We start from the raw sequence: 12,592 nt of genomic DNA, 5'->3' as shown, positions 1-12,592 counted from the left end.
CACACACACACACACACAAAACACCAGAAAACCACAAAACCCTAAAGCTGTGAGTTGTATATGTGTGAGTGTTAATACAATACTACTAAAATATCAGGCATGAAACGGTGATTATCTTACCATCTATTCATTTAAAGGAATACAAAACACTGTAATTTGAGTGTCATCTCTTACCCATGAAGCATTATTCTCTCTCTTAAGCTTTGATTAGATACATCATGTGCCATTAGATTCCACTACATTACATTTAATTTCTCTTATAAAAAGTAATAATGCTGCACATTAAAGTTAAACCTTAAAAACATGACAGAAGATACTTTAACCTGCATTAAGAATGTATTTAGCTAGCCATAATGCTTTTCTTTCCCCTTAAGATAAATACTCAAACACTTACATCACTTACATAGGCACAATAGTTATGCTAAAACAAATAGATTCCTATAATGAACTACATCCTCTCCTCTCCTCTCCTCTCCTCTCCTCTCCTCTCCTCTCCTCTCCTCTCCTCTCCCTCTCCTCTCCCTCTCCTCTCCCTCTCCTCTCCCTCTCCTCTCCCTCTCCTCTCCCTCTCCTCTCCCTCTCCTCTCCCTCTCCTCTCCCTCTCCTCTCCCTCTCCTCTCCCTCTCCTCTCCCTCTCCTCTCCCTCTCCTCTCCCTCTCCTCTCCTCTCCTTTTTGGCCAACAGTCAAAACCCACTTTAAAATAGCTTAAAAACTTAGGGTTAGATCCAAAGTCCATTGAAGTCAGTGGAGATTCCCGAAGTTTTCCGTAGGCTGAATAGGCTGTTGAAACAAGCTAAAGGCTGACATCTCATTTACTTTAGGGATAATGTTATTTATGTAGGATAAGAGTAACTATAGGTAACATAGTGGGACAAATCCTGCAATCCTTAGATAATTCCTATTTAGGCTGAACTCTCATTCAAGTCATTGATAAAGACATAAATCTTCTATTTTGTGCTTTAATTAACAAAAAACAAAGACATAAATCTTTAATTTCTCATTAGTTGTTGGTATGTGAGGCCAAGTAAGAAGTATTTATAAAGGAAATGCATTTTACTTTTAAATGTTTTGTCTCCAAGAAGTGATGTTCAGAGGATTATGGCATTCATTTCCTTGTCTAATAAGGTTTTATGCCACACCCACAAGCACCATTTCTGAAGTGTTTTAAGGAACATCTTACAACAAAAACAACAAAAGCCAATAGCCTAATTTTCATTTCTTTCCCTCTTGAGGCAATTAGGCAATTGGTACTGTTTTGTTTGTTTGTTTTTCAAATACTTATTTTCCTGGGGGAGGCTGACGTTGGTGTGGAGCACTTTATTGCCCTTGCTGCAGTTTTGACAGCAGAAATGAAGGGAAGGAAAGTAAGAAGGTAAGAAAAGGATGAGTAATGGTCCTGGGCCAGGATGGACAGAAAAGGCTGTTTGTCATTTCCACTCCAGTGATACTGACCTGTTCCCAAGACACTCCAGTGCTCTAGCCTTTCCAGTCCCTCACTGTGAATGGAAAATTGACAGAACTCTTTCTAAGAGAAGGAGTTGGTGAAGTAAATCTCTGGAAAACCTTTCCTTCTCCTCAAACAAACTTTGTTACAAAAAAAAATGCAATTTTGCAATTAAAGAGGGTTAAAGAGAGAATTAGAGTTTTGCTGGAAAATTCATTAGCTTCTTCTGTCTTAGCTTCTCTTAAATCATTCCTTCACCTGCACACGTCAGTGTCCACCAGAACAGCTTTAAATTGTCTGACTACTGTGTATGTGCTGTGTCTTGTCAGCTTGTGAACTCAGTTATGTGGTTTAGTTGTATTAAAAAAGTATGCATTTGAACCTGTCCTATGAACAGCTCAACATCCTTCCAAAGTCCCCTCAGAGACTTATCTATTTATTGACCGATTCTCTTCTTCCATTTTAGAAACTCTCTTTAGAAACTCTTCTTTAATTACAAAGGAGTATCTGAAAGGAGGAGTTGCTCATTTTAATGCTCACTTTGACTATGGCATAGGAGATAGTCATCAGTTGGTCCTCATAATTTACACTTAACCTTTTAGTCTTTCATGTTTATTCACTCTCTGTTGTATATAACATCATTACTTTTGTTTTTGTCACTAATATCTATATCAAAGACATAAGTTGTGAGGATACGTGTAATGACAGTTTTCCAGTGGGATTCCGAACTGTATTTTCTTCTGAAACTGAGATGTAACAGTGTTGATGTGTGTATACCCACAGTTAGAAAAAATATGAAAAGACTGCAATTTTTTAAGCTCTAGCTCTTCATATTCAGTGGCCCTGGTAAAAATGACATTTTCTAATACTTATCAGCCAAGATTATTTACAATATAGGCAGGCTAAAAGGGGTGAAGAAAAGGTCAAGAATTGTCACGAACACAATGAGCCAAATATTTTTCAAATAAGATACAAGGAAAAAGGACATGAGTTCTTCAGGGATTAAAAATGTTTAACATTTTGTGAATTTTTGAATTATGTCTACTGGTGACTGTGGTATTTTTAAGTGTGAACTCAGCTATGATTACCTTTGTTCCTGTCCATAGGAGAAAATAACTTCACTTAAGTCATTGTTAGTTGCAGCTGAAAAATATTGCTCTGTTGCATCATGGCTGGTTACAATATTGTGTGTTGTAGTGCTAGGGATGACGTACGATTTAATGCATTCAGTGTGGATGATAGCCGGTAGAATAACTGTGGAAAGATACTCTGACTTCATGCTCATCAGCACGCCCCCAAGACATAGCTGCACTTAGTGCTCCACATTTGATGCTAGTTTTGTGGACCTTTCAGATCTCAAATTTTTGAGGGCTACCAGGTTCCCTGAGAAAAATCCTCCATTTATTGTGTCTCTGTGAAGTCCCTCAGGCAGCTGTACTCCAAAGAGAATGATTGACGAAAAGTTAGAGCTCATGCAAGTGTTTTAGTTACTAAAGTGCATACAGATTAACCAAACGTTTCACTCCTATATGATGAAGGAATTCTTAACAAATCTGTACGATTTGTTGCTTTACTATAAAATTTAACAATATTAAACATTTGTTCAGTCATGCACGTTGTTGGCTGTATGAAAACATTTTACCAGTTGTAGATGTGCTGGTCCCTGAATGTACCAAATTCCTAGTATGAATAATATTTCAGTGGAAAAGATTTAGGTGATAGGATTTTGGCCGAGCTTAGACCTCCTCCTGAACAACATAAACCAAACCAAAATAAATTGTGTACTAAAGGACTTCTTGAGTAATGTTTGTTCACCATATGTTCTTCAAAAACAATATGACTACAGAGTGCTCATGAGGATACCTTAGTTCATGTAACCAAATAAAAAGAAAATTGATCATGTATTGATTCTAGCTTATTTCTATGTGATCTATGTGATGTCAGTTGTGTCATTGCAACACTTTTCACTAGGAAATTTGCCATTTTTGAATAATTTCCAGAATGACTCCTGAATGCTGGGATTGCAAGTGTAGGAAGGACACTTTCTAGTCAAACCTTACTCAGAAATTTCCACGACACTCAGTTAAAACCTGAGTCTACATGTCATTGATGGATAGCAGAATGAGGAGTATTTTATTCAAAAAAGCTAACTCTGCAGGAGGCTTTTTATTTAGGAAGGCTTGATTCTGGTGGAGACAAAAATGACAAAAAATAAAATAAAACAAAAAGAATCCTCAAACCAAAACAAAGCACATAAAAACAACCCTACTCTAATATAAACCCTTTTCTTTGGCTAGTACTGTCTTATCTTGAAGAATGACAAAGATAATTGTAAACCTAACCACAAAGTGCATAGAGAGATTACTTCACACATCATTGAAGTATATCCTGTCTCTGGGGCAAAAACTAACAGTGGTTTAAGAGCATTTAGTGATGCCATACAGGAATTTCTTTTGATACAGTTCCAGCTCCTAGATGTAATTTCCCACTATCAAGTTCACTGATGGTGATGAAGCTAATATCACTGTTCTTAGTTTAAATGTGCCAGAAGGCTCTTTGATAATCCAAAATATTCTGGGGATCTTGACTGTATCTTAAAATTGTAGGAATCTCTCTTCAGGGAGAGTAATTTCTGTAAAATTCAACAGAGCTAGATGGATATAGATAGATAAATGGAGGGGCTGACCCATGACATTTGTGCTAATACTACAGTTTACTTTGCGTATCTATAGCTGTCCAGGAGAATTTTTCCAATAAGAATTTAAATAAATGAATGCTTAATTAGTGATGTTTTCTTTGCAAAAAGTACTTCCTTCTGCATACTCATTCACTTCAGTTGTGAGATAAAGAAATCAGTACAAAGAATGTAATTGTGTTTTTGGTGGGGTTATGGATGTTGAACTGGGGAAAGATGTGGTGTTTGATGGGTTGTGGGTTAGGATGAGGGGTTAGAGTTCTCCAGGACCGCAGACTGAACTTGGTCTACAGTGATATAACTAGTAAAAGACAAAAAACTGTAAAAGAAAATAAAAAACCTATCATGACCTTTAATAAAAAATGAATCTCACAAGAATTTGAGAATATTCATTTAATATATTCCATATGTTGTAACTATGGCAAAGCTTTCTGAGCCATGAGCTAGCATTCCTAAGTAATTCCCCAAATTGGACTAACTGGCAGGGATAATTTTTTTTAAGTCAACGTAACTGTATTTATAATGTTTGACAAACTAACTGTAGTTTACTTCAGGCTGTTGTATCTGGTTTCTTATGGTATGTTTCACCAGTTCACTTGATAGCTCTGTTGCACAGAACTAGCCAAATCTAATTTACATACTGGAGGCTCTGTGGTCAACTGGAATTATGTCTTTGCCTTGTAATTCTGTGAACCTGGATTCACATGTGATGGGAGTTCAATAGAATAATGTATTTGGTGGTCTCAATTACCAGCATGTCACCAGAAGAAATTTGTCCATATTAGACAAACTACCCAGATTTGATGGAGTCCAGGCCAATTCACATCCTCTGATCCAGAGAAGTCAAGTAGTGGAAGAAAATGGCCTGAGTTCAAACTAGATTAGCTCTGCTCTGGGTATCTAATGTTCACAACTGGTACTTGTAGAGCAGACACTGAGAGCTTCATTGACCTTGACAATACTGTGAAGGCAATATTTTCATAAGAAGGGACAGTTGTTGAAATGGTTTAATATGCATATCACATGGATACTTTATCCATCTTCTAAATTTACTGAATGTCCATCTCAGTAGGTGTTTTTATTGTATTTTCTAAGATATTTACAGAGCAGTGTCCTGCCCAAGTCTAGATCAGACTTTTCATAGAACTGCATCAAAACTTAGTTGCTGTACACCTGATAGAAATAATTGACTTTCTTGAAGGTTTAGACATGACTGATTTTCTTCAGTTTTCTAGGTGACAGAAGAGCCTGTACATTTGTACCTTTAAGAATGTGTAGATATGAAATAAAAAATCCTAGAAAAATGTAGATTGAAGGGAACCTCTGAAAGTCATCTAGTCTTGCTTCCTGCTCAAGGTTGCCCTTTTCAAAGTAGGATTAGGATATTTAGCATTTTCACATGCTTTTATTTAAGCATGTGAAAATCCCCAAGAATGGAAGTTCCTCAGCCTTTGGGCAACTGTTCCAGTGTTAAACTTGCTTATTGTTTTTTCTCATATCCAATTGGATTTTCCCTCCTTACTATGCTTTGTGACTATTACTTTTAGTCCTTTCATTATGTGCTTCTGGAAAGTCACAGTCAATTTGTTTCTGCTTCTTTTCTTTACCTCCCTGCTTCTTCATTCTTTTGGAAACCACTGCTACAGATGCTTAGCAAGTCCTTTTGATTTGACCTGAGACTTTTTACTGTCAAATTTTCTTAATGCTCTTTATGGAGTTGAAAAATAGGAGACTCAAAATTGACATAAAAAAAAATATATCTTTTCAAAGGATTTCTTTAGATATAGGAAGAAAAATTTTCATCCCTGTGTTAGGGATGAAAAGAAATGTAGAGTCAATATCTTGTTGGTACTAGTGCAAATCTTATAGAATCATAGAATATCATGTGTTGAAAAGGACCCACAAGGATCACAGAGTCCAGCTCCTAAACTGTATGCTAAAGTTTGTGAAAGTCTTTCACTTAAGAAAAATGGTAGACACTGAGACTGATGGGGTGTTCTTTATACATTCAGGGTAAATTTAATTTGTAATGCAATTAAAATGCATTAATGTTTAAGAATAATCTTCACAAAACCGAAAAAAGTTGAAATATATTTTTGAGTACTCCTAACTAAGCTGATTTTTTTTCCATTTACATAAGAGTTAATATGCTCAGACACAAAATCATATGGTATCAGCAGCAGATTATCATGTGAAGAGATTCTGCGAAATGCCTTGGAAGGAGTGTGTTCTTCTTCTAAAGTGTTATGGTTTAAGACAAAAAGACAGCGTGGAGGTTAAGTGGATTTGGATACCAAGGCATTTTGATCACAGATGCATGCAATTTTGTGATTTACAAAATGTCCCATTCTGGGAGAGAAACCACAGTCCAGGAGAGACCAGGAGAGAAGCTGTGTGAGTCAGGGTAGTTGTTCCTTACACAACTTGCTTGTTATGAGAGAGAGAAGCCATGGCCTGCGGACAAGGTCAGATGAGTGAGTGTAGTGTTTCCAGCAGTGCTGTGTATAGTCCTCATGCAGAGCTGTGGGGACCCTTGGGTTCTCCTCCCTCCCCAGAGGCTGGGGAGACGGTCCTGGTGCAAGGCTGTAGTGTTCCCTCCCCAGAGGCATTCTGCGGGGTACTGGGAAACTGTAGGATGCAGGAGTACTCTTAGATCTTAGGTATAAGATTGGGTAGAGGATGCCTCACTGCTGATTAGTCTGCGTAAACTGTGCTCTCATTTTCTGAGTTACTGTCCCCACTGGTGACAGTCACAATTTGCTTGTTCCAGACACTTCTGGAGATGTTTGCTCTTCTTGACTGACAATAAACAGGCTGTTTGCATAGTTTGGCTATCTAGTTTTTTAAACACAAAAAAAACTGCTTTTTTTTTTTTTTTTGTGACAATTGGATAATCTTATTTAATCTACTTTCATCACAGCAAAAAATTGGTTAGATTTCAGAGACTTATGCTAAGACTTGTGCTATCTGTGCCTAACTTGTACTAAGTGCTACTTTGTAGTCAGCTTATTTGTTAGCTGACACAGTCTGTGTGCAGTCTCAGACCTCTGATGTAGCTGTTCTCTTCTACAGAAGTATGAGGCTACTTGTACTAGTAATATTTCTCATACTAGTATTTCTACATGCCATAGAGTTAGAAAATGTTTCTGACTTGGACAAGACAGATTCCTATCTTCAGGTGAAAATAAGTGGACCTCACTTGCTCACAAGGTATGTGTTGTCTGGACCAGCATTCATCTTAAGAATATATCAAGAGGGAAAAGAATGCAAATAATAAGTGAAGTTGTATGAAAAATAATGTCATTAAAAGGAAATAAAAAAAAAACCTTCCCCTCCTCCTCCCTTCTCCCCCGCCCCCCAAACAAACAAACAGACAAACACACACACAAACAGAACCCAACAAAATAATCGGAAAACCAAACCCACTTGCAGACCAAATTGAGAACACTGAAAATTACAGAAGAGTCCCCAAGCAGAGATTGGAGCCCTGCAGTAGTGGCCTCACTATGGTAAACTAAATCATCTGTACAAGCTGGTTTCAATAAACCATTCAACGTGATAAAGGGGTGCTATTATATTACAAAGCCCAGAAGGCTCTTGTACTTCCACTATCACGAACCCAATAGGTTAAAAATATTTTAATGCAACTGGCATAGCTTTCTACAGTGAAAACAGAGCTACAGGCAGAAAATATCCCTTTATTAACGTATACAGTAGGTCACCAAGACAAATTAGAAGGAAGTAATCTGGTTTGTTCTGATCATTCAATACTGTGAAAACAGTTTAAGAAACTATGTATAAGCAGCTGGGAAGCAAATAAGTTTTATAAGAAGTCTTGTAATAAAAAGTTTCTGCTGAAAAATGAATTGCATGCTTTCAATGAAGAGGGCCTCTCATGATGCAGTCATGTTTTCTACCGGAGGGAGAGTTAGCCCAGAATCAGCCTCTGAAGAGAAGAGTTCTTGCCACCTTGCAGTTACTGTTTTATTTTTTTCCTTCCTGCCTTCCTGGCTTCAGTACTAGTGATGTTACAGAAGAGAAAGACAGTTGCCTGTGAACAATAAATCCCACTTTGAAACATCCGCTGTTCTTGGAGTTTCGTATTGCCTCTGTAGTCATTTGACATTGAGTAAAGAAAAAAGAAAAGAAAAGAAAAGAAAAGAAAAGAAAAGAAAAGAAAAGAAAAGAAAAGAAAAGAAAAGAAAAGAAAAGAAAAGAAAAGAAAAGAAAAGAAAGGATAAAGACAAAACAAAGTCTGTGAGCCAAATGCCAGAATCCTTACTCACACTCCATTCCTTGCTTGTTCATGAAAAACGTTCAAGAACGGGAAGAAAGGGAGAGGAAAATGCTGTGAATTTCAGCTCCTCACAGTTTCCTCTGAACTCTCTGGTTAGAATGGTTAGAATCCCAGGAGCTCCCATCCTCAAAATTTGCAGTGCAAATTCTAGGGGATCTGAAAGTATCAATCAAATATGCATGATAGTGTTTAATGGTAACCCTGTGGCAAGATAGTCCTTCTGAAGCTGCCTGATTGTGTATGGTGTGCACATAAGGGGACTGCTGGGCTGAGCAGGTTTCTTGGGAGTGCAGCTCCAGTGGTTAGAGTAAAGGATCAGCAGGGCATGATTTCTGTCCCAGTCTACGGAAGCAAAAATTCCAGTTGGACAAAAACCTGAATCTTTCTCTTGACAGTTATTTCTGCAAACCCCAGATGGACTGGGAGAAGAAAGAGATTTCATAGACAGTCTGTCTTAGCCACACCAGGTGATAATGGAAGGGCAAGCTCCCATTGTTAGTAAAGCCTTCTGAATTTTCTGTGTGCCAGCTGTGGAAGTCACAGGATACTCAACAAAAATGAGGGAGACATTCTTACGTGTTAATACAATTCATGCAAGAGGGAGCCCTCACTTTCTGTAACTCTGCTGTCAGTGAAGCTTTCTTTGTGCAGTGATCCATATTTTCAGCAGTTGTGAACAGGCATGGCTCCTCCAAAAGTCCACCCAGCCTTGTCTGGCTACCCTGGTTGAGGGACTAGCCTGTAGACACTATGAGGCTTGATATGGAGTACCTGTGGTTGTGTCAGGCCTTCAGGAGACTAAAATCCGTATAGCTCAGCCTCTCTCAAAAGAGTCACTCCAACAGACACAGGCTGCGCAGTTAGCTCTCAGATTTTGCTCTGATTCACAGTATCAGAGACAACAATTACCCAGAGCCACATACAGAGCCTTATGTGTATCATTGTGCCAGTTATGTATGCATACATTTAGTCATCACCGGCCTCCACCACAAATCTCCTGCTGTAATCATGGCAATTAGTTATTTTATGAACAACATGAGGATAGTGTGACATATTGAGAGCTCTCTCTCCTGTCCCTCCTTTCCTGCAAATCCTTGATCCTGCAGTATTCAAGAAAGAAAAACGAATCCAAATATTAAGTAAAACTTCTTGTCACAACAAATATGGAATAAAAAAATGATTTGAAATACTCAGCATCATTTATGATGTAATCTCCTGGCAATAGAAAGCTGGCAATGTGCTACAGTCATGCTTTCAATTACATTACTAAGTAATCACACATTAAAGTCTAATGGCAAATGATTCTTTATTCCCAGGGTGCCCTGTCCAATTGTTTTCTAAATTGGTTTCAGGAATAAGGATGCAAGCATGACTGCAAAAATATTATTTATGGTTTGGAAGTCATCTTTTGTATCTTTTTTTTTTTTTTTTTTCCCTATGTGCTTTCTGGCAGATATTTCAGAATGTAGTTTATTATTCCTAGGTTCATGTTTTAGTTTGACAGTTAAGAAATGCTTAAGCTTCACGATAAACTTGGTTGGATTGATAGATAGAGTTGTCAATTTTGCACTGCCACCAAATATATTGCTTGTCCCATAAGAAATGAATATTCTCTGAGGAAAGACCTCTGCCAGTATTCAGTACTTTTGCCTTTCTATATGCACTTGCATCTCCCCTTCTCAGTGCCTGCAGCAACTGGTATACAGTGAAAAGAATGTACAGGCTTTGTGTCTTGACAATACTAGAGTCTTCAAATATGACAAAACATAGTATTTGTTCCTTCTCTTTATAAAACAAAAGAAAAAGTAAATGAACTCCCTGAATAACAGAGAACCTTGAACTTCAAGATAATTCTTGAAGCTTCAGGAAAGTAAGGATTAAAATAATGGGGGAAATTCATGCTAAATGAAGTTTGCTTTTAAATTTCACATTGCATGTTGGAAAAGTATATTTATACAGCTGACATTTTCATTTTTTCAGCATCACAGTTTTAAAATATCTTAGCTGTCTTTACTTTTGCCTTAATGAAGAGGATTTATGAATTCAACTGCATTTTTTGCATAACGCAGGAAAAGAAAACATTTCAAGTCATAAGGTCTAATCAATCCATTTAAGTTCTTCAAAGGTTCACTAACTCTTGTGGTTATTCTTGGGTGTTACTCAGGGACAAAGAAGGAAGAAATGCAAAGGATGCTTGTGTGAAGAGAATATGCTATGAAAAGGTCATGAAAAAAAATGAAGGTTTGCTGAAGCAGCAAAGATCATGAGCATAAACCATTCATCTGACCTCTTTTTCCCCAGCATGGAACCTAAGTCCTGAAAAATCTAGGGCAGCCCAAATCTAAGTCTCTCTGTTTTCCTATTGTCACCGCTCCTACTTATGGGAAACTTCTGTGTTGTATGATATCTACAGATAAGCAAAATTTTATGTTGTTATTAACACTAATGTGTGTGCATGTATGTGTGCAGATATAGAATGATTCATAACTTAGTTGTATTACACAGAAAGGTATATAAGAAAGACAAAACCATTGTTGGATTTGAATTTATGGAGCAGATTTACAAGGACTTCTACATTTTTGTAGATTCCTACCACTCCTAGGATTTCTGCCTCTTGTCCTCTGTGTACTTTCCATACCGTGTGTGTGTCTCATGATGCGGAGGTATTATGGAACTGATTTTTCAGTTTCATTCTTCCCCTCCTTTCCCACCAAGTGTGTCATCTACTGGAATAATGCTTCTACCGGATACATAGACCCAGCAGGAGCCTGTTGTGAACACTGCCAAGCTGCCCCAGAGCCCAGTATGATCCCTGCAAGGTTTGATGAATTCTAAATGTTAATTAAGTCAGATGGCTAGTTTTAGTTAAGACCATAAGTGGGTCTGATCCCTGTGAGATTTTGCTATAGTGAAAATGCAAGTACTAGAAATTATATTACCATAATGACTTTTGCAGACTCAGCTATATGCTGAGACTGGTAATTGAGCTAGTTAAAGAGGTTGCTTGCTGTGTAGGAGGTGTATTAGGCAGCATTAGACCATAGTAAAGATAATATTAAGCATGGGAATGGAATTCAAGTTAGTGGTTTTGTGGTAGGTGGAACTGGACCTGGTTGTTTGACTTGAAAATGTCTGCCTGCGTTGTACTACAACCCTTGTTATGGTCATCAGGACAGACCACCTCTGCCTTGACACGAGAAATGCTTGCTTTGGTGGTGTTTTTCATAATTATTTCAGAATATTCTTAATTACTACCAGAAGATTTTATGAGGTCATTTTTCAGAAGGGGCTTGGCACTGCCCCTTTAGCTCTAGAATGTGCAAATAGTACATGTCGTTTGAGAAAACTATGTCTGGGACCCACACCAGGACAATATTGACCTTACTCCCTGTAGCACTGGGCAAGGAGATATCTTGCCTCCATGCTGTGAGCTTCACAATATGGACTTCAAATAAGACTCTTAGCCAGACCTTTGACCCAAATCCTGGATTAGACTTGACTGACTAAATTGGATTGCAATTTGGTGTGAGTAAATATGTGAAGTAGTCGTGGATTATTTATTAGTTTTGCTTTCAATGTAAAATGTGTTTTCTTTTATGTGGTGAAATGCTCAGAATTCTAAGTTTAACGCTGTAAATACTAAATTAAATAATATTAATACTATTATTAATACTAATTATTATAAATAATAATAATAATAACAATATAAATAATATAAATATTAAATACTAAAGTAAACAAGTATATGGATAATTTCTTTAAGTGTTCCTTTCTCTCTATCTTGTTAGGGCTCTTGCAGTTCTCTTAAGAATGCCTTGTAATTCAACTAAGGAAGTCTAGAGTACGTTTCTTGCATTTATTAATCACTTGTTGAACTTAGATCAGCTAAAGACAAAAGCTGAAGAAACAAGAATAAGGTTTATAAAAATAGCAATTGCTGCAAGTATACTTTAAAGAAATATTTTTGTTTTGAGATTTTAATGTATCTGCCTCTTTTAGTTAAAAAAAAAAAAAAAAAAAAAAAAAAAGAGAGAGAGAGAAGGAGCCAGAGAAGAAAATGAGGTTGGAAGAGTTCCAAATACTCTGAACCTAATTTTCTGATGTTTGGTTTGTGCTACAAATGTTCAGAAATTAATTAGAAAACTGTCCAAATTC

The sequence above is a fragment of the Aythya fuligula genome, chromosome 2 (assembly GCF_009819795.1).
Source record: "Aythya fuligula isolate bAytFul2 chromosome 2, bAytFul2.pri, whole genome shotgun sequence".
In the NCBI taxonomy this organism is placed as follows: Eukaryota; Metazoa; Chordata; class Aves; order Anseriformes; family Anatidae; genus Aythya; species Aythya fuligula.
Note: the sequence above shows the minus strand (reverse complement) of the source record.